The sequence below is a fragment of the Mobula hypostoma genome, chromosome 26 (assembly GCF_963921235.1).
Source record: "Mobula hypostoma chromosome 26, sMobHyp1.1, whole genome shotgun sequence".
In the NCBI taxonomy this organism is placed as follows: domain Eukaryota; kingdom Metazoa; phylum Chordata; class Chondrichthyes; order Myliobatiformes; family Myliobatidae; genus Mobula; species Mobula hypostoma.
The window spans coordinates 10,057,776-10,078,492 of record NC_086122.1 but is presented as its reverse complement, the minus strand read 5'-3'; positions in this window follow the sequence as shown (position 1 = coordinate 10,078,492).

Genomic DNA, 20,717 nt, shown 5'->3' with positions numbered 1-20,717 from the left:
AATTCTGGGAGGGCCTGTGTAAGGTAACATAATGAGTGGAAACACATGTATAATTCACAACCACCGACATAGAATTGGGCTTCATTTTAAGAGGCTGGTCTGACGTAATGACATGACATTTTTTTACCATGCTTTAGGTCTGCATTTGGTTGACAAGAAAGAAGCTGCTATGGTTTCTCTTAAACTTAAAATGCCTCTGCCGTTTTGTTTACAAAAGTCTGCAAAGTAATGGAGAGAGAGAAACTTCCTGAGAATCCCTCTGTCCATGTCTCACTGGTTCACTCATCCCTCCCTATGGGCTGTCAGTGGTGGAAAGGCAGGACATGGTCTGCACAATGACTATGCATTATCTTCTGTGGGGCAGCTCTCCTGACTTAGACACCGGTCTGTAGATATTTGTGAGGGGGTCCTCATGAGGTCGAATGGGCTGGAAGGAACACTAAGTCCTAAGCTTGATGTCTGAATTTCGTGCCAAGGTGGATATGTTCTGATTTATTATTTTCTCTCTGTTTAATGCTGCCATTGAGTTCCTTACTGGACAGTTAAAAGCTTCCGTGTCCAAACCAATATCTGAGAATCTTAACTCTCCTCTGAAGTAAACGAATAAGATATCATTCTGCCTCTAGGCTACGGAGGGTCGACAATAAATATTGCCCTTGACAGGGACACCCATCTCTCATTGAATGAGCAATCATTGTAAATAGATATTATTCACTAAGATGTGGGCTGAAACATAAAGGTATCATTCAATCAGATTAATGACTAAGCCTGCCCTCTGCTTTAACCCGATTTCATTTTCCCTGCAGACCACTGCAGGTCTCAACACTTGTGGGATTCTTGACATGCCAGTAATGGAATTTGCTAATTCCCACTCCATCTGTTTGACATCTAAGGCATCAGCTCTATTGAAAGGGGTTCGTCATTGGATATATGTACAAAGCCTCCTTTTCTTCTTTGCCTTGCTTTCCTCTGTAAGCACAGCAATAGATCAACATAATAGAAAATAATGCCCTTAGTCAAGGTGATTTGTCATGTTAAACAGTGGGCATTAATCAAATATTCTGTAACGCAGGGCCAGTTTTCAGGTTTATAAGTGAAATTCTGCTCGATCATAAAGATGCGTTGGGCAGGACGCACCTCCGTGTCTGGGATAAAGAAAGAATTCAGCTCAGGAACTTCCTTCGATCGTATTGATTCACACCAGCTGGATGTCTAATTATGGGCCGTGTTGAGCTAACGAAAGTCAACCAGGGTCAGCCAAGCCAGCAGTAGGTCTGTCACCTTATGTAATAATGGACCCTGAGGAAGGAGATGAGGAGAATCAAGCATTGGAGAAGACTTGATGAGCCAAATGGCCTAAACCCGCTCCTATATCTTATGGTCTTCTTATTATATAACATAATGACCAAAATACCAGTAGCACTGGAAAAACCCTGAAACCCTGAAAATACAAATTTCACAGAACATAAAACATAAAACTCAGTGGCCACTTTATTAGGTACGCTTGTACACCAGCTTGTTAGTGTAAATATCTAATTAGCCAATCATGTGACTGCAACTCAATGCATAACAGTATGGTCAAAGGTTGTTGTTCAGACTAAATATCAGAATGGGGAAGAAATGTGATCTATGTGACATTGAATGTGATGCTGAATGATTGTTGGTGCCAGACAGGGTGGTTTGAGTATTTCAGAAACAGCCGGTCTGCTGGGATTTTCATGCAGAATACTCTCTAAGTTTTACAGCGAATGGTTCAAAAAGCAGGAGGTACCTAATAAAGTGGCCAATGAGCGTACTTACATCCTCGTTCCCCCTTTAAGACGCTCTCCAAGTCCTACCACCATCTCATTTCTTGGCTCAAGTTATGTTTCAACTCTCCTGCGCAATGCCTTGGACTACTTTAACTTCTTGTTGTAAGTTAAAAAAAAGAACAACTGTTCTTGTGGAAAAAAAAAGTTGACAACCAAAGCACAAAGTTTAGAAGGAACTGGCAAAAGAACAGAGTCAATATGAAATTTTGTTGGTGTGATAAGTCTGGTCTTGAGTATACTAGCTAAAAATGAGGTAGAAACAGAGATTTGTAAAGGATATTGGTTAAATGCAAAAGCATACTCAGGTGGAAAGGGCTCTGCTGGAGAATCAGGGCTCCTTGTTCTTTGTCTTAAAGAGTCATAGGGAATTACAGTACAGAACCAGGCCATTCTGCCCATCCAGTCCATACCATTTTTATTCTGCCTAATCCCATCAACCTGCACTTGAACCATTGCCTCTGAACCTCTGCCATCCATGCACTTATCCAAATTTCTCTTAAATGTTGAAGTCAAAACCACATTCATCACTTCCACTGGTAGCTTGTTCCACACTTTAACTCTAGCCTGTTTGCATTTACCCTATCTTTATAACTGATCAGGTGGCGGGGTGGAGATATGTCTCTTCCAAAGGAGTGGTAAGGTGAACCTTCCTTCCACTAGCCTGCAGGTCACCCTTAGGCAAGGTGTAGAAACTTCTTAGCCCCCCGGTCGGGGTCACATGAAGCTATAGGAGCAGGTGGTGGATGGTCGTACGCGCAGCTGGTGCATTTCACAATTCCTGGTTATGCGACCATTGACGCCAGGCAGACAATCTCTGAAGAGTATTGACAATGGCTGGGGTCACCCTTCTAGTAAAGACACTGCCCAGAAGAAGACAATGGTAAACCACTTCTGTAGAAAAATTTGCCAAGAACAATCATGGTCACGGACCATGATCACCTACATCATTATGAAATGGCACATAATGATGGTGATACTACTCATAATCTTGCATACATCCATCAAATCTTCCCTCACTCTCCTTCATTCCAGGGAACAAAGTCTGAACTTACGCAAACCCTTCCCCTGTTCCAGGTCTTCAAGTCTCAGCAACATCCTTGTAAATTTTCTCTGTATTCTTTCAATCTTAGTGATGACTTTCCTATAGGTGGATGACCATACTGCATGCAACAGTACAAATACAGCCTCAACAATGACTTTTAAAACTTCTGCTTAAACATTCCAACTCCTGTGCTCACACTGGTTTATAAAGGTCAATGCGCCAAATGCTCTATTTATGACCCAGTCTACCTGTGACTACCACTACTTCATGAAATGATGATTCTAGGAGCTTCACTGGCACAGCAGGAATGGAAGAGAGAGGATGAGAACACGTACCCAGAGCATAATTATCCTAATTGAACCTCTTGGGGGGAACAACGTATTCTAAGAATCTATGCCACAGTAGCAACTTTCACCCTGCAATCTGCCAACCGCTGTAGCCAGAGGAGGGCAAGGACTGCAGTGGTATTGGCTGTTAAAGTGCCGTGCTGCTGGAACTTTATGGACCTATCTTGTTTCATCATGGGGATGATAATACTAGGAACCTTAAAGCTTGCCAAGCCTCTTGCTTAAGGGAGGTCACTGAGACTATGCTGGAGAACCATAGTTACGATGGCACTGGAGGTGGCCATTCACCCATTCCACGCTGCTCCTATGTAATTAGCCACCATCCTGTGGTCCTGAGGGTTATTAAGCATCAATTCAATTCAGTTTTATAAGACTTGAATCTACTCTTCCAAAATGCTCGCAGACAAATTAACACCTGACTCCCTATTCAAAAGCCTCTTCCTTTCTTTCCCCTGTGCCTTCCTCCCGATCTTGCTGGAGGACTGCTGGTGGAATGAGGATCTGGTTTTGTTAGGACTTGTGTTGCTCTTTGATGTAGTTTGTTAGTGACTGCATGGGGAGTACATCCCCTTGTGGGCATGACGAATCACACCTCCCATGAGCCGGGACTGAAATAAATTTTGTTCCCTGCAGCATATGAAAAATCAGTATAGCCCAAATACACGGAATTTAAATCCATATTAAACTACCTGAAATTGAAGACCCGATAACAGTACTGTGCAAAGTCTTGGCCACATATATGATGGTCATTCATGAATCAATAAGGAGTTCTGGAGAAACACTGGTTGCATCACCGCCTGGTACCGAGGCTCCAATACACAATTTAAAGAGAAAACAGAAGGTTATAAACTCAGCTAGCTTCATTGCAGGCATAACCCTCCCCACCATCAAGGATATCTCCAAAAGGCCGTCCCACAAGGAGGCGATAGCCATCATTAAGAATGCTCACAGTCATGGGCATGCCCTCTTCTCATTAATACTGTCAGGGAAGAGCTACAAGTGCCCACACTCAGTGTGTTAAGAACAGATTCCTCCCCTCCATTATCAGAACTCTGAACAGTCCATGAGCTCTCGCATGACTCCTCTTGAACCATTTTTACTTACATATTTATTCTAAGTTACAATAATTTTTAAGTCTTGCACAGTATTGTAGCTACAAAGCAACAATTTTCATGACGCATATCAGTGATAATAATCCTGGTTCTGACAACTTGGAAAATGGATGACAGCTTTGCGGTTACGTTGACCAGCAGTGATGAATTTGAGGCAAAGACGGATGTAATGGGACACTGAATTGTAGCTCACTGGTCCACAAATACCAGCATTAACCAGTTAATCTGTTTCTGCGGAGTAGTTCTATGTAAAGTCTATATGTTATGTGATGTTGGTGATGTGGATAAATACCAGAGTCAATGACTAGAATCCATTTTATTTTCAGCACAAGCTCAGAAAGAATGAAGGTTCAAATGTCGTCGCTGATTAACTGGACTCTGAACATGGGCATTCGTTCCTCAATCTTACATTATTTACTGGTGCACAAGGAGAACAGCGTGGCTCCTGTCACCACACTGCGCTGAAGTCTGAACACAGAAATGCCATTTTCAGTCAGAAATTGGCTAGATGAATACAGATATTAACCAATTGATAACCTTGTGCATGCTCAGTTGCATGATCAATCACCAATCACTCTGCGGTAATACATGTATTAGTAGCCAATAGAATATACATCTTAAAGACCAATAATACTTCAGAAATGGTTAAGTAACTGACCAACAGTGTCACCCTACAAACCTTCCTTTGCATCCTTATGTTGTCTTGGGATGCCAAATGGCTCTGGTCCCCTGCTGTGCAAAGTGAAGCTCTGCTCATCAAAGACCTTTCCTGCCTTGGCTGACTGCACGCTATCTATACACTATCCTTGCCTGGACATCCTTAACTGCAACTTCTGCGCAAAGATCGTGAAATATAATTATTGATCTCTAGTGCTGCAGAGGCAAGACATCTGTTGCAACAATTGCACGCTTCCCCTGTTTAGTGATGAACATAACAACGGTTTGTTCAGAATATTAGGCTGCTATGCAAACCATCTCTGAGTAATGAGTAATTTGTACAAATGTTAATATTGTCTGTACAAATCAGTACCGAGTCACACACGATCTCTGTGATGTATTTGAGCACAGCTGCAGCTGGAAGGAAGGCAAATTGAAAAAAAAGATAAGGGATTTCAGTATCATGGAGAGACTAAAAAACTGGGATTGTAATCCCTTGAAAGGAAAAGATTAAAGAAAGATTAAAATTAAGAAGGATTTGGTAGAGAAAGTAGGGTGTTTTCACAGAACAGAAGATCAGTAACCAGTAGGCAGTCCTTTGTAATAACTTGCAAAGAGCAGAGAGACACTATGACCTGGAATTCAGTGGGAGAATGAAGGTGGTAAAAGTCTCAGCAGGAGCTCTCAAACTGGATGTACAGAATATGTAATAGAGAAATAATTACCGAGTTAGAAGAAAGAGGAGACTAGATTGTTCTTAAAAAGGGAGAGATGCAAGATTAATTGGCCAAAAGGCCTCCTATTTTGCTGTATGATTCTAGTGAATCTGACAGCAACTTACCCGCAACAGCATGAATCAGCGGTTGATTCACACCAGCCTGAGGTCTTCACACGGCCTACATAATTGTAGGTTTGCCGGTTAATGGAGTACAATTACTTAGGTCACTGTGCTTGGGCATAGGCAGTTCCACTGACTGGTAAGCACTAAAGCATTACAGCACAGACCGTGAAGGATCACCTTTGCTAGGAGTGAAGGAGTTAGCTTTAAAGAAAGTCCCGATGAAAGGTTTTGTCCGGGAACATGGACTATTTATTCATTTCCATAGATGCTGCCTGACCTGCTGAGTTCCTTCAGCATTTTGTATGTGTAGCTTTGAAATATTGAAACAAAGAGCAAGGTTCACAGAGCTTTGATGCAGTAAATGGTAGCCTTTTCCCCGGTGGGAAAAGATGAGCAATTTGACATTTTCATGAACAAAGAAGGGGGAAAAGTTCACAATAACTAACTTCAAGTAGAGATTGTCAAAAGAAGAACTATTTGACAAAGAAGCTAGAAATTGGATCACCTGTTTCAAGGTGCAAATCATTCAAACTTTGACTTCAGAGTTGTAGAATATATAGAGCACTACGGTACAAAAACAGGCTATTCAGCCCATCTAGCCCATTCCAAACTGTTAGTCAGACCAGTGCCAATGAACTGCACCTGGACCATTGCACGCTGTCTTCTACTGTCCATGTACTTTTCCAAACTTCTCTTTATGCTGAGATAAAACCCACATCCACCACTTCCTCGTCCCACACTTGCACCACCCTCTGATTGCAGTTCTCCCTCGGTCTGCCTTTCAATATTTCACCTTTCACCCTTAACCTATGACCACTGCATTCAGAGGCCATGTTGTTAGGTCCCTCCTGTACCTAATAAAGTGGCCACTGAGTGTCTTCTGCTGCTGTGCCCATCCACTTCCAGACTCGATGTGTTGTGCATTCGGAGATGCTGCTCTGCACGCCACTGTTGCAATGCAAGGTTATTTGAGTTGCTATCAACTTCCTTTTCATTTTGAACCAGCCTGGTCGATCTGTCCCGACCTCCTACATTAACAAGTCATTGTTGGCCACAGAACTGCTGCTCACTTGATGTTTTTTTTTGTTTTTTTGCACCATTCTCTGGAAACTATAAAGACTGTTGTGTGTGAAAATCCCAGGAGACCAGCAGTCTCTGAGAAACTCAAACCACCCCATCTGGCACCAACAATCATTCCAAAGTCACCTAGGTCACATTTCTTCCCCACCCTGATGTTTGGTCTGAACAATGACTGAACCTCTTGACCATGTCTGCATGCCTTCTATGCATTGAGTTGCTGACACATGATTGGCTGATTAGATAGTTGCATCAACAAGGCGTGGCTAATAAAGTGGACACTGAATGTAGTTTTAGTTTCACCCAATCTCAGTGGAAAAAGCCTGCTTGCATTAACCCTCTCGATACCACTCCTAATTTTTGTGTACCTCTATCAAATCTCCCGCCATTCTCCTATGCTCTAGGGAATAAAATCCTAACCTATTCAACCTTTGCTCAGGTTACTTTGAGCAGATCGCACCCTCACTGTCGTTAGTCGGCCTGAGATGCAATCTTTCTGCCTGCATCAGTCTAGGGCACACTGTAGTACACATACAGGAGATGTGGTAACCTTATCGTTGTCTCCTGCGTTCCTCATGACCCATGAGACCCAATGTCAGAGGAAGAAGAGTAAGCAGTTCTATGAGACAATGCCCAAAGAACAACCTCAGTAAGAGGACCAAGAGGGAAGAGGCAGCTACCGGGGAACTTGTCCCTACTCAGTATCTACAGCCTTTTTTCCCAGCTGACTGGATAAGTAGGCAATTTGAGGTGGGGCTGGAAAGGACTCTTTAATGGAGACAACACACTCAAAATGCTGAAGAAAATCAGTAGGCCAGCCAGCAACTATGGAAAAGAGCACAGCTGACGTTTCGGGCCAAACCCTTTTGGCAGGATTGTAGTGAAAAAGCTGAGGAGTAGATTTAAAAGGTGGGGGAAGGCACAGCCCTGCCGAAGGGTTTTGGCCTGAAACGTCGACTGTACTTTTTTCCATAGATGCTGCCTGGTCCAGCATTTTATGTGTGTTGCTTTGGATTTCCAGCATCTGCAGATTTTCTCTTGTTCATGATTGTATCTCTACTAGAGATATACTTTGTGTGAGGCTAAAGACCATATAGGCCACACCTGATTTATGAAGACCCATACATAAGAAGGAGCTCCCATAAATATTAAATTTAATAATTTAATCAAGAACCAATCTTGAAAAAAAAATTTATATGCAACCTCCCCACAGTAGTCAGACATCATTGTCGCTTAAGAACACATGCTGCCAGTTTCACTGTGGGAGACCATGCAAGCGAGTTTCTTTGGAAATTGATCTCCAGTGATATTTGTGAAATAAAACTCTGTTAAATATTCCCTGACACTTCAAGCCCATGATAATCAGCCATTGAGATGGGCAATCCTAATTCTGTGACTAGGCAGGGAAGAGAATAAAAATGTTCAAAGCTCTCGTCAGCGCCATTCATTGCAAAACTGTGAAGTCGGGGTTACCATATGCACAAATGGACAAACTTGACTTAATGACATCTGTAAGAATAGAACCCGGTCGTAACCCAGCGGCAGCCTGTGCATGATTCTTTCTGCAAGTCACATGATTTTCTCTACAGACCAGTCCCATATAACTCATAAAAATCCCTTGCACCCCACTGTGTAGGTGTAACAGAGAATGGACAAATCCCTGCACTAGTTATTATACCGTCTTGCTACAGTATTTCCTAATGAATGCTCCCTCGCCTAGAGAAATCAGACCTCTGCTCAAAATACATGTTTCTCTTTATAAGTATACATAGTGACAATTTTTTGAGGACATTCCACCCCATCCTCAAGGCCATCTTCAAAACCAGGTGCCCAAGAAGGTGGCATCCATCGTTAAGACTCTCACTACCCTCCTCTCAATACTAATGTAACGCTTAGGGCTATCGACTCACGTTTGTCTAGGGGAAACCCCGTCCGCCCACCAAACCGTGTCTCACATTTGCGTAGATGCTGTGTAATGCACCCCGGTACAAACTCACACATAAGATATCAGACAGCACACAAGGTACGATTAACTGATTACACTTTATAAATCTTAATGTGACTATGTGGTTAATAGAGATACAAATACAAAAGGAAAAGAAAAAAGACGCCAAACTTACCAGAGTTTAATCACCTCGTGCACAACCGTTGGAGCTCAATTAATGGAGTCTTCTCTCCACCATTCGATCTCCTCCGGACTCCTTGACCCTCCGACGGGGACCAACCACAGTGGTCTACCAGAGCGCCTCCAGCACGTCCTTCCTCGCTGAAAACCCCCAAGCCTGCACAAACTAACAGCTTTCACACAGACAGAAATAATAACATCTCTTCCATTGGTTAGCAAATGAATACAAGTCCGGTTATCACTAATTATAATCCAAACATGCTGCTACAGAGAACCTTACCTCATCAGCTAACATTACAGAGAAGCCATTTCATTATTAGCAGTTAGCAGTTAATATTACTCAATGTTTTAGGAACAGCTTCTTCCTCCCCACCATCAGATTTCTGAACAGACCATGAACCCACGAACACTATTCCTCCTTTGCACTATTTATTTATTGTACTTCTTACTGTAAATTCCAATGAGTTTTAATGGTTTTCAGTGTAGCAGGGCCACAAAGCTAATTTTGCAGCATACGCCAGTGATAATAAACCTGCTTCTGACAGGTCTTTTTTCTGCATTGCCCCATTATGTGGGGATTCCTCATTCATGTAGAAGACTAGTAACCGTTTTCTATCAGCTCTTCCTATGGTGAGCCTGGTGACAGTCCCGCTCTCCCTAGTATTCCATCTTTGCATGTGCCTCATTGACCGGGCCTTGTACATCCTTTGTGATAAAATGGGAATTGTCACCCTCTCCTTTCCAGAATCTTCATGGCAGGCAAAGCATCTGGTTACCATAGAACCATAGAAACTACAGCACAGAAACAGGCCCTTTGGCCCTTCTTGGCTGTGCCGAACCATTTTCTGCCTAGTCCCACTGACCTGCACACGGACCATATCCCTCCATACACCTCCCATCCATGTATCTGTCCAATTTATTCTTAAATGTTAAAAAAGAACCCACATTTACCACCTCGTCTGGCAGCTCATTCCGTACTCCCACCACTCTCTGTGTGAAGAAGCCCCCCCGCTAATGTTCCCTTTAAACTTTTCCCCCCTCACCCTTAACCCATGTCCTCTGGTTTTTTTCTCCCCTTGCCTCAGTGGAAAAAGCCTGCTTGCATTCACTCTATCTATACCCATCATAATTTTATATATCTCTATCAAATCTCCCCTCATTCTTCTACGCTCCAGGGAATAAAGTCCTAACCTATTCAACCTTTCTCTGTAACTGAGTTTCTCAAGTCCCGGCAACATCCTTGTAAACCTTCTCTGCACTCTTTCAACCTTATTTATATCCTTCCTGTAATTTGGTGACCAAAACTGAACACAATACTCCAGACTCGGCCTCACCAATGCCTTATACAACCTCATCATAACATTCCAGCTCTTATACTCAATACTTTGATTAATAAAGGCCAATGTACCGAAAGCTCTCTTTACGACCCTATCTACCTTTGACGACACTTTTAGGGAATTTTGTATCTGTATTCCCAGATCCCTCTGTTCCACTGCACTCCTCAGTGCCTTACCATTAACCCTGTATGTTCTACGTTGGTTTGTCCTTCCAACGTGCAATACCTCACACTTGTCAGTATTAAACTCCATCTGCCATTTTTCAGCCCATTTTTCCAGCTGGTCCAAGTCCCTCTGCAGGCTCCGAAAACCTTCCTAACTGTCTACTACACCTCCAATCTTTGTATCATCAGCAAACTTGCTGATCCAATTTACCACATTATCATCCAGTTCATTGATATAGATGACAAATAACAATGGATCCAGCACTGATCCCTGTGGCACACCACTAGTCACAGGCCTCCACTCAGAGAAGCAATTCTCTACCACCACTCTCTGGCTTCTTCCATCCAGCCAATGTCTAATCCAATTTACCACCTCTCCATGTATACCTAGCGACTGAATTTTCCTAACTAACCTCCCATACGGGACCTTGTCAAAGGCCTTACTGAAGTAAAGAAAAATGTGCCTTTTAAGAACTGCACAGCAAAGTGTAAGAATAATACAGCATTCTGCTCTCAGAGCCAGAGACTTTATTCTTCTATACTTTATACTTTATTGTCGCCAAACAATTGAGACCAGAACGTACAATCATCACAGCGATATTTGATTCTGCGCTTTCCGCTCCCTGGATTACAAATATTAAATACTAAAAATAGTAAAAATTAGTAAATATTAAAAACTTAAATTATAAATCATAAGTAGAAAATAGAAAAATGGAAATTAAGGTAGTGCAAAAAAACCGAGAGGCAGGTCCGGATATTTGGAGGGTACGGCCCAAATCCGGGTCAGGATCCGTTCAGCAGTCTTATCACAGTTGGAAAGAAGCTGTTCCCAAATCTGGCCATACGAGTCTTCAAGCTCCTGAACCTTCTCTCGGAGGGAAGAGGGACGAAAAGTGTGTTGGCTGGGTGAGTCGTGTCCTTGAGTCAAGTTCGATCCTGGCCTTGGGTGCGGTCTGGTAAGCAATTTGCATATTATCTGTGCATGTTCTCCCTTGGGTGCTGTCGTTTCCTGTGACATCCCAAACGTGTGCATGTCGGTAGATTCAAGGAGGGTGTGAGGGGTGAGTTTTTTTACTCAGTGAGTTGTGGATGCCTGGAGTGAGCTGCCTGGTATGGTGCTGGAGGCAAATACATTAGAGGCTTTGAAGAGAGGTTTGGATAGGCACATGGATGTGAGGAGGATGGGGGGGGATATGGACATGGTGTAGGTGAGAGGGATTAGTGTTTGGGTGTTTTTGATTTGCTTTTCAGCTGGTTCAGCACAGCATTATGGGCCGAATGGCCTGTTCCTGTGCCGTACTGTTCTATGTTCTCTGTTCTATGTTCTATAATTGACTAATGTATAGGAGAGTGGTAAAATGCAGGGAGACCTGAAGAGAATGTGGCAAGAATAAAAAGTGGGATTAATGTAGGTTTAGTGTAAAATAGATGTCTGATATTGTGTATGGATTCAATGGACTGAATGGCCTATTTTTATACAGTTTATCCTTTAGTATAACTCCATGACAACAGGTTTGAATATGAAGGGTTTCCTAGTTAGAGTGTCTCCAGGTTATTCCATTAACGCCAAAAGTGGTTTCAAAGTGAAATGCTTTTAAGTGAAATTCAATTTGCATCTGTCTAGCTGTAGCCCTGTGTGGGAACTGATTAATTCAATCTGGCTTATAGTCATCCTCATACCTTAGTTAGATACAAACAAGCCATCAGCTTGGCAATGGAATATCTTTGAACCCTATTGCAAGTGGCATCTGCATCTAATAAGATAAAAGACCTGTTGATTCCAATTTGTTAGACGGTTCAGCCTGGAGCATCTAAGTGGAAATTATGCTTAGTAACCAGAGTCCAAACCATCTGAGGCTGTCAAGGAGTAGGTCAAAGGATATATGAGAAGCTGTGGAGTGAATCTAAATTTTCCATTCCTCCTGAGTATCCCTGAAGTCTCCAGATTAAAAGGAACCTTCAGTTTCTGCAAAAGCATCTGTGTTAATCATATCAATAGCAACTTATAGCAGCAACATTCTCAGCAAAGAAGTCTTTTTTTTAAACCTGCAGATGCTGGAAATGACAGAGACACTTCATAGGTCGGGCAGGGTCTGTAGAAAAAGAAACAAATTTAATATTTCAGGCCCAAGGTTACTTGCAGAATTCAGTAAAGAAGAATGCATAATTGGAATTACTAGAGGTTGTCCTCTATTTCTGCACCTCATTTTTGCTTCCTAACACCTTCTCCATCCGTACCCTACCAATTCCTTTCATAAAGATTTCCATCGAGTTAACAAGTCTTCTGTTCTTCCTGAGCAGACTGCGCTGCTGGATAGTGAGCCTATAAAAGATATATAGCTTGGTCCAAGGCTCATGCACAGAGGTGAGAGGACAGGTTTGGTTTCCACCTTTTAAAACTATCAGAAGTTAAAAGGTGTGAACTCATATCTCCATTGTCATCTATTTAAAAGTTAATGAAAGGTGACATTCACTAAGGCTACGTCCACACTAGACCAGATAAATCCATAACCGAAGCTTTTTCTCTTTGTTCTGACCCTCCGTCCACACTGAAACGGCGTTTCCCTCCCCCGAAAATGGAGATTTTCAGAAACGCTCTCCAGAGTGAATAAATCTGAAAACGCCGGCTGGCCGTTGTAGTGTGTACAGGGTAACCGGCTATTTTTAAAACCGCTGTCATGACGTGCCGGAACAAATGGTGGCAACAACGCAGCATTTCATTGTTTTCCTGAACGCAACCTGCAACACCACAACAATATCTGACAATGGATGTGTAACAGCCTAATGTAACATTGTATGGAAATACAAGATAACACTGATGCAGACATGCTTTATACATTTAACAAGGTGCTTTATTAATGTATTGCTTGTGCAAACATTCAATAGATGCAATTATCACTTTTGCCCACTAACTCGTTTTATTGCACATGTTAAATACAGCAAAATAATACACAAAGACATGGCAAAAGTAAAGGCAAACAAATGAGGTAACAGCAAATTTCACTTTTGCCCAGTAACAAGCCTTATGGCATTTAGTTGTAGCTGTCATCCCTTTCATCAGTGAAGAGACTATGGCTGTAGGAAATGATTCCGGACAAACACGCACCAAGTCTTTCATTTGGCAATTTCCTTTTAAGTTTTTCTACTCTGTAACTGGACAAACGCGCACCAAGTATACCGTTTCCTCTTCGCTTGTTTTCTGTGTGTCCTGCTCATGCCCAGTGGGAGGAGATTCGCCCAAATATCCGTTTTAATGTGGACAGAGGTATTTTTTTAAATGCCTGTCGTTTTTACGCGAAACCGGCGTTTTCAAAATTATCCGGTCTAGTGTAGACGTAGCCTTACCAGGATGCTGTCTGGATTTGAAAGGTGCTATAAGGAGTGGTTAGACACACTTGGGTTGTTTATTCTAAAGCAGTGGAGATCTGACAGAGGCTTATAAGATTATGAGAGGCATAGACTGAGTATTCAGCCAGTACCTTTTTCAAAGTGTCTAATATTAGACTGCATGCATTGAAGGTGGGAGAGGTTAGTTTCAATGGAGATGTGTGGGTCAAGTTTTTTTTACTCAAAGGGAGAAGAGTGCTTGGAATGCACTGCTCGGGGTGGAATGTGCAGGAAATGGAACAATATGGACCTCGTGAAGGCATAAGGGATTAGTTTAGTTGGACAGTTGATTGCTACTTTAATAGGTCTGTCACAACATCATGGGTGGAAAGGTCTTTTCCTCTGTCTTACTGCTCTATGTGCTAACAGATAATTTGATAAATGGAGGATAAAACAACCATAGAATAAAAAAATGTCCAACCAGGGTAACTCAACACCCTTGGGTAACACAACAGTCATTTATAGAACCCAGCATTTTCCAGGCCTATGTTTTATCTTACATTTAAATAGCTTCGCTAAAGCAGCAAACTATTTTAAGGCATGTCGCTAAACAAGCTTTCCAAGCAGGTCTGTCTGCCCATAACGCCACTGGTACTTGGGACGGCAATGAAGGTCCTCTATCTCTGGCAGCATTCAGGGCTTCCTTTATCATGTCAGTAGCTTCCTCTCGATTTTCACTACTGTCAGCCAAGCAAGTCCCAGGTGGAGACTCAGGAATACTGTCGCACTCAGGTGTAGAAGGATTCTTCATTGCTGTTTCCGTAACAGTTTTGTTTTACCAGTCAGGGTTGTTAGCCCTGAGCTCAACCCCTGAACCTGTAGGACTGGTGGACCACTGTTAGTCTGGCCTCTACCTTTTAACCTGTTTGGCATGGGTGACCCTACCAAGGGCCAAAGCACAAAGCCCTGACTCCAGCCAGCATTGCCCTCTGGTCCATTGAAGCACTCAAGCCTCCAAACCCGACAACAAGGTTGTGGTCCTCTTGGTGGTTGGCAAGGAGGTACAGCAGTCGAATTACAATCTTATTACAGCAGACAAACAGGTTTTCAGATATTAATCTAATCTTCAGGCTGTCTGTATTAGCGGGAAGGTCAGAATTCATTGCCCACCCTTCATTCCCCTCAAGAATATACTTGCCCCTTCTTGAACTACAATAAAAACAATAAATACTGGAAAATCATGGCCAGTCAAGCAACATTTGTGGAAAGAGAACTGCTGTAGATCCTCTGATGAAGTTTCTCCCATAATTGTTAATGTCACTAAGGTTCCCTGCGATGATGAGATGGAATCTTGACCTCACAATCTACCTCAATGTGATCTTATACTTTACTGTTTCCCTACATCAAAGTTTCTCAGTAGCTGTTATACTTTATTCTACATCATTATTGTTTTACCTTGTTCTACCTCAAGGCATTGTATAGTGATTAGATTTGTATGAACAGTATGCAAGTCAAGCTTTTCACTGTATCTTTGTAAATGTGACAATAAAATACTAATTCTCATACAGCTTTTGAAGAGGGAGTTCGGGTTTGAGTCAGCAACGGTGAAAAAAATATTAATATGTTACTGGGGCCGGCATGGTACGTAAATTAAATAGGAATCTGCAGACGGCCATGTTCCCTTGATCCTTATGGCCCGTTTGGTTTTAAGCATGGCTTTGCAAGGTTCTTTAGGAGCAAGTGGAACATTATTTTCTCCTGGGTGGTGTTGAGCTCCTTGAGTTGGAAATGTATTGATTAAACAGGGAGGGAGGGAACGTCGACTCAGACCATGAGAGGCCTGCGTCGGGCATTTTCATGCCTTACAAGGCGCAGATTGGAAGTCTGTGTGGGGCGCCACTCCTCACACAGACACTAGAGCAATGTGTGGTTAAGTGCCTTGCTCAAGGACACAAACACGCTGCCACAGCTGAGGTTCGAACTAGCGACCTTCAGATCACTAGATGGACACCTTCACCACTTGGCCACGTGCCCAACAAATTGATCAAACAAGCGAAGAGTATTCCAACTCAGTCCTTTTCCACAAATATTTTCAGCTGCTTTAGCTTTCGTGGATGATTAATAGGCATAAATGATGGATATGGCAAATATTCCTTCCTGATATATAGGTCCAAGTCTCTAAAGACTCTTGTATTCTAAATCCCATGGAGATTCACACAAGTGCGATCTCAGTTACGAAAAGGAGCTTGTGTTATTTTAATTAGAATAAATACAGCTTAAACGTGTCTCAAATCATAATGGATATTGATTAACATAGCTACGATGGAACCAATGGTCTCCTTTGGCTCTGTATAAATTTCTCCACTTGATTTGCTGATCGTACTTCCTCACCAGTTGCAAAGAAACAATTTCAATACCTGCTCACTTCAGTTGTGCCTATATCTGTAATTCCTATCCATTTCAGAAAACACAACTGCTTCCGCTTTCGCTAATAATCAATGGACATAAACTCTGGGTATGGTTACAATTCATTCCTGATCAACAGATCTAAGTCTGTATCTGACCCCAAAACTAAATCTGATGATGTAACTGAGACCATGTCTTTCATGACCTCTCACTGAGATTGCACCTTCTAAACAATTTACTTCTTCCAGTCTTCCTCATCTGTAATATATTTTCCAGAGTTTTAATAATGTGACTGTGATTCCTAATGAATTTGTACATAGAGATCAGGTAAGGGGAATTAAAAGTGAAAGAAAGAGGTAAATGGTTAAAACAGAGGTGAAACAGGTAAATAAGTATTACATGAGTAAGAAATTCTTTTTTTATGGTATTGATAAATGAAATGTTTCATTTACAGAAATCTTCCACTGGGCGGCGTCAGTATCTCACAGACATCAGATCTCGGTTATAATCTGATGCTGAATCCAGGAGTAGACTATTGTTTTCCTCATGACAATCCATGCAGAGGAGAAAGTTTTAAAATACCTCTTGATTTCCTTCTTTCTCTATTTATTTCCCTTCTTGCTTAGTTGCTATTGTTATTTTGATCAGCAAGAAAATTTCTGAACTTCACAAGATTACCACCCAATAAAACGGAACTAACTCTTCACCACACTATCTCTATCAACTGTGCCAGTTGGATGCATCAGCAAGGGAGATGAGGCTGAGTACAGGGCTACGGTAGGAAACTTTGTCACATGGTGTGAGCAGAATTATCTGCAGTTGAATGTGAAAAAGACTAAGGAGCTGGTGGTAGACCTGAGGAGAGCTAAGGTCGTGGTGACCCCTGTTTCCATCCAGGGGGTCAGTGTGGATATGGTGGAGGATTACAGATACATGAGGATACGAATTGGCAATAAACTGGACTGGTCAAAGAACACTGAGGCTGTCTACAAGAAGGGTCAGAGCCGTCTCTATTTCCTGAGGAGACTGAGGTCCTTTAACATATGCCGGACAATGCTGAGGATGTTCTATGAGTCTGTGGTGGCCAGTGCTATCATGTTTGCTGTTGTGTGCTGGGGCAGCAGGCTGAGGGTAGCAGACACCAACAGAATCAACAAACTCATTCGTAAGGCCAGTGATGTTGTTGGGATGGAACTGGACTCTCTCATGTTGGTGTCTGAAAAGAGGATGCTGTCTAAGTTGCATGCCATCTTGGACAATGTCTCCCATCCACTACATAATGTACTGGGTGGGCACAGGAGTACATTCAGCCAGAGACTCATTCCACCAAGATACAACACAGAGCGTCATAGGAAGTCATTCCTGCCTGTGGCCATCAAACTTTACAACTCCTCCCTTGGAGGATCAGACACCCTGAGCCAATAGGCTGGTCCTGGACTTATTTCCTGGCACAATTTACATATTTACATATTACTATTTAACTATTTATGGTTTTATTACTATTTATTATTTATGGTGCAACTGTAACGAAAACCAATTTCCCCCGGGATCAATAAAGTATGACTATGACTATGACTATTTCTGTCATCTTCTGGGGTTAATAGATTCTGCATAACTGGTTCAATCCAATATCAAATTGTTGATGAACGGAGGCTAGTTTCATGCTGCGGGTTTGTGTTTCTTACAAATTATCTAAACCCATGGAGGCTATTTTTTGCAGTTGTTTAGGCAAAACCTACACTTACAAGCCTTGCTTTAAGATTCAAGACACAGAGTTCAAAGTAAATTCATTGTTTATTTATTTATTGATAAACAGCTCAGAATAGATCCTTTCGGTCCTCTGAGCTGCATTGCTCAGCAATCCCCTACTTTACTCCTAGCCTAATCATGGGACCTACAAAATCCTACCTTGGCTCCTCACCGTGGCGTAGGAGTGACACTGGCCGAACGCCAGCAAAGTACGGCGGAGATTCGTTCTCTGGCAGGTCTAACCTAGCTGTGAAGGTGATGTTCCATCGGTATACTACTAGACTAGATCCAGTAGTAGGATCGTGGGTGGCTAAGTCAAGGAGATAAGCATGCCTTTGCTACTTTGTAGGTTACGCCTCTTCAGGCAAAGGCTACACCCAACGAGGACGCCGGCAGCAGGGCGTCCGATGGTGTCTGTGCCAGATGAACCTGAAAGGGTCGATGGTACAGCCACCTTGGTGGCGTGCGGAGGAACCAGAGTGCTGGTCAACGGATGGCATCACTGGACTAGTTAGTTGTCACTGTGGGGCAGCTTCCTTATCCGCTAAGTCTGTTGCACTCCTGTGTACCACTTAGCATCAGATTTGGAAGCCCAGAGAGACTGTATGGTGGGGGCACAACACCGTCTGTCTTATTACTGTGCAAGGCGTGAAGCAGTCAACATCGAAATCGATGGACAGCCGAAGAAGAAGAAGATTCATAGGTCAATTTACAATGACCAATTAACTTACCAACCAGTCGACTTTGGACTGTCATAGCCCCTTGCGGTCAGAGGGAGGACATACACAGGCAGCGGTGGGAATTGAACCCGACTCCCTTGTACTGTAAAGCATTGTGCTAACCACCATGCTACTGTGCCGTCCCACTTATCTACTGTAAGTAGGCATTTATCACCATATACTAGCTTGAGATCCATTTTCTTGCAGGCATTCGCAGTAGAACAGAGAAATACAACAGAATCAATGAAAAACTCCACACAAAGACTGACAAACAACCAATGTGCAAAAGTAGACAAACTGTGAAAATAAAATGAAGAAACAAATAAATAACGCTGAGGACATGAGTTGTAAAGTCTTTGAAAGTGAGTCCATAGGTTGTGGAAACATTTTAATGTCAAAGTGTATGCTGGTTCAGGAACTTGATGGTTAAAGAATAATATTTAGATTATTAGATTATGAGGACACTCAGTCCCCGTTTATTGTCATTTAGAAATGCATGCATTAAGAAATGATACAATGTTCCTCCAGAGTGATATCACAAAAAAAAAGGACAAACCAAGACTAACACTGACAAGACCACATAATTATAACATATAGTTACAGCAGTGCAAAGCAATATCATAATTTGATAAAGAGCAGACCATGAGAACGGTTTAAAAAAAGTGTCAAAGTTCGAATCGACTCCCAATAGTCCCCGATAGCAGGTGGCAGAAGGGAGAAGCTCTCTCTGCCATAAACCTCCAGGCGCCAACAACTGTCGATGCATTGGAAGCACCCGACCACAGCCGACTCTGAGTCCATCCGAAAACTTCGAGCCTCTGACCAGCCTTCCAACACCAAGCACCGAGCACCATCTCCGCCAAGCGCTTCGACCCCCTCCTGGCCGCCGAGCAACAAGCAAAGTCGAGGACTCGGGGCCTTCCCCCCCCCCCCGGAGATTCCGGATCACACAGTAGCAGCGGCAGCGAAAAAGGCATTTCAGAAGTTTCACCAGATGTTCCTTCGTTCTCTCACGTCTGTCTCCATCAAATCAGGATTGGGCATGGCACCCTACTTGACAGATTACAGATATCATCATCACCGGAGTGGCCACGCAAGCTGTGTTGTGACACCATCTTCTCCTCCTCCTTTGTTCCTGAACCTGGTGGTGTGGGACCTAGGATTCCTGTACCTACATGCCAATGGCACAGCAAGAATAAAACATGCCTGGATGTTGGAAGCCCTTGATAATAGACGCTGCTTTCTTGTGGCAGCAGTCCTTTGCACTGCCCAAGCGCTCTGTGGTGGAAAGGAGTTTGCCTGTGATAGGCTTACCAGAGGCCACCACTTTACTATATGCTTTGTTGTCCATTCCAGAGCAGTTGTGATGACTCATCTGTCAGTTTCAAGCACCAGTGTTCTTTTATAATTGTAACAGGCAATGTTCCCTCTAATTTGTAATGACCAGTGTGCGCAAAAATCTTGTGCTGTGCAATTTTCTGTCCAGTGACAACAACATGTGTGCACTGAATTTTATATATAGGGGGATTCATTTTAACAGCCAGCAGAACACTGTCAATAAGAACCTTCAATCTCCCTGAGTTTGATCATTTTCACTCTTGCTCATCTGTGCTCTCATAAAACATACATAGCAGGCTAGTAGCGAGTAATGAAGGATTTTCTTGCCTGAGTTTCTGCACACCATCCATATGTGATTTGCGTGCTGAATGAAGCTTTAAAAAGTCAAGTTTCCAATATCATTCCTATTCCTCCCACTTGCAAGTTCTCCAGCAACTTTTGCATCACAACATTTCACGCAGGTAACACCAGTTTCTTTACTGTATATAAATACTTCTCGTAGCTGCAAGTTTGGGACCTTTAAGCCGTTCTGCTTTAAATAAGTTAGCGGTTCTTTTGCACTTCACGCTTTTTGCTTCTTTGGAATGCGACACAGTGAATCAATAATTTCTTCAATAGTGGTCCACAACAGCCAAGCTGGCATATGTTGTGGAATTGACAGTATC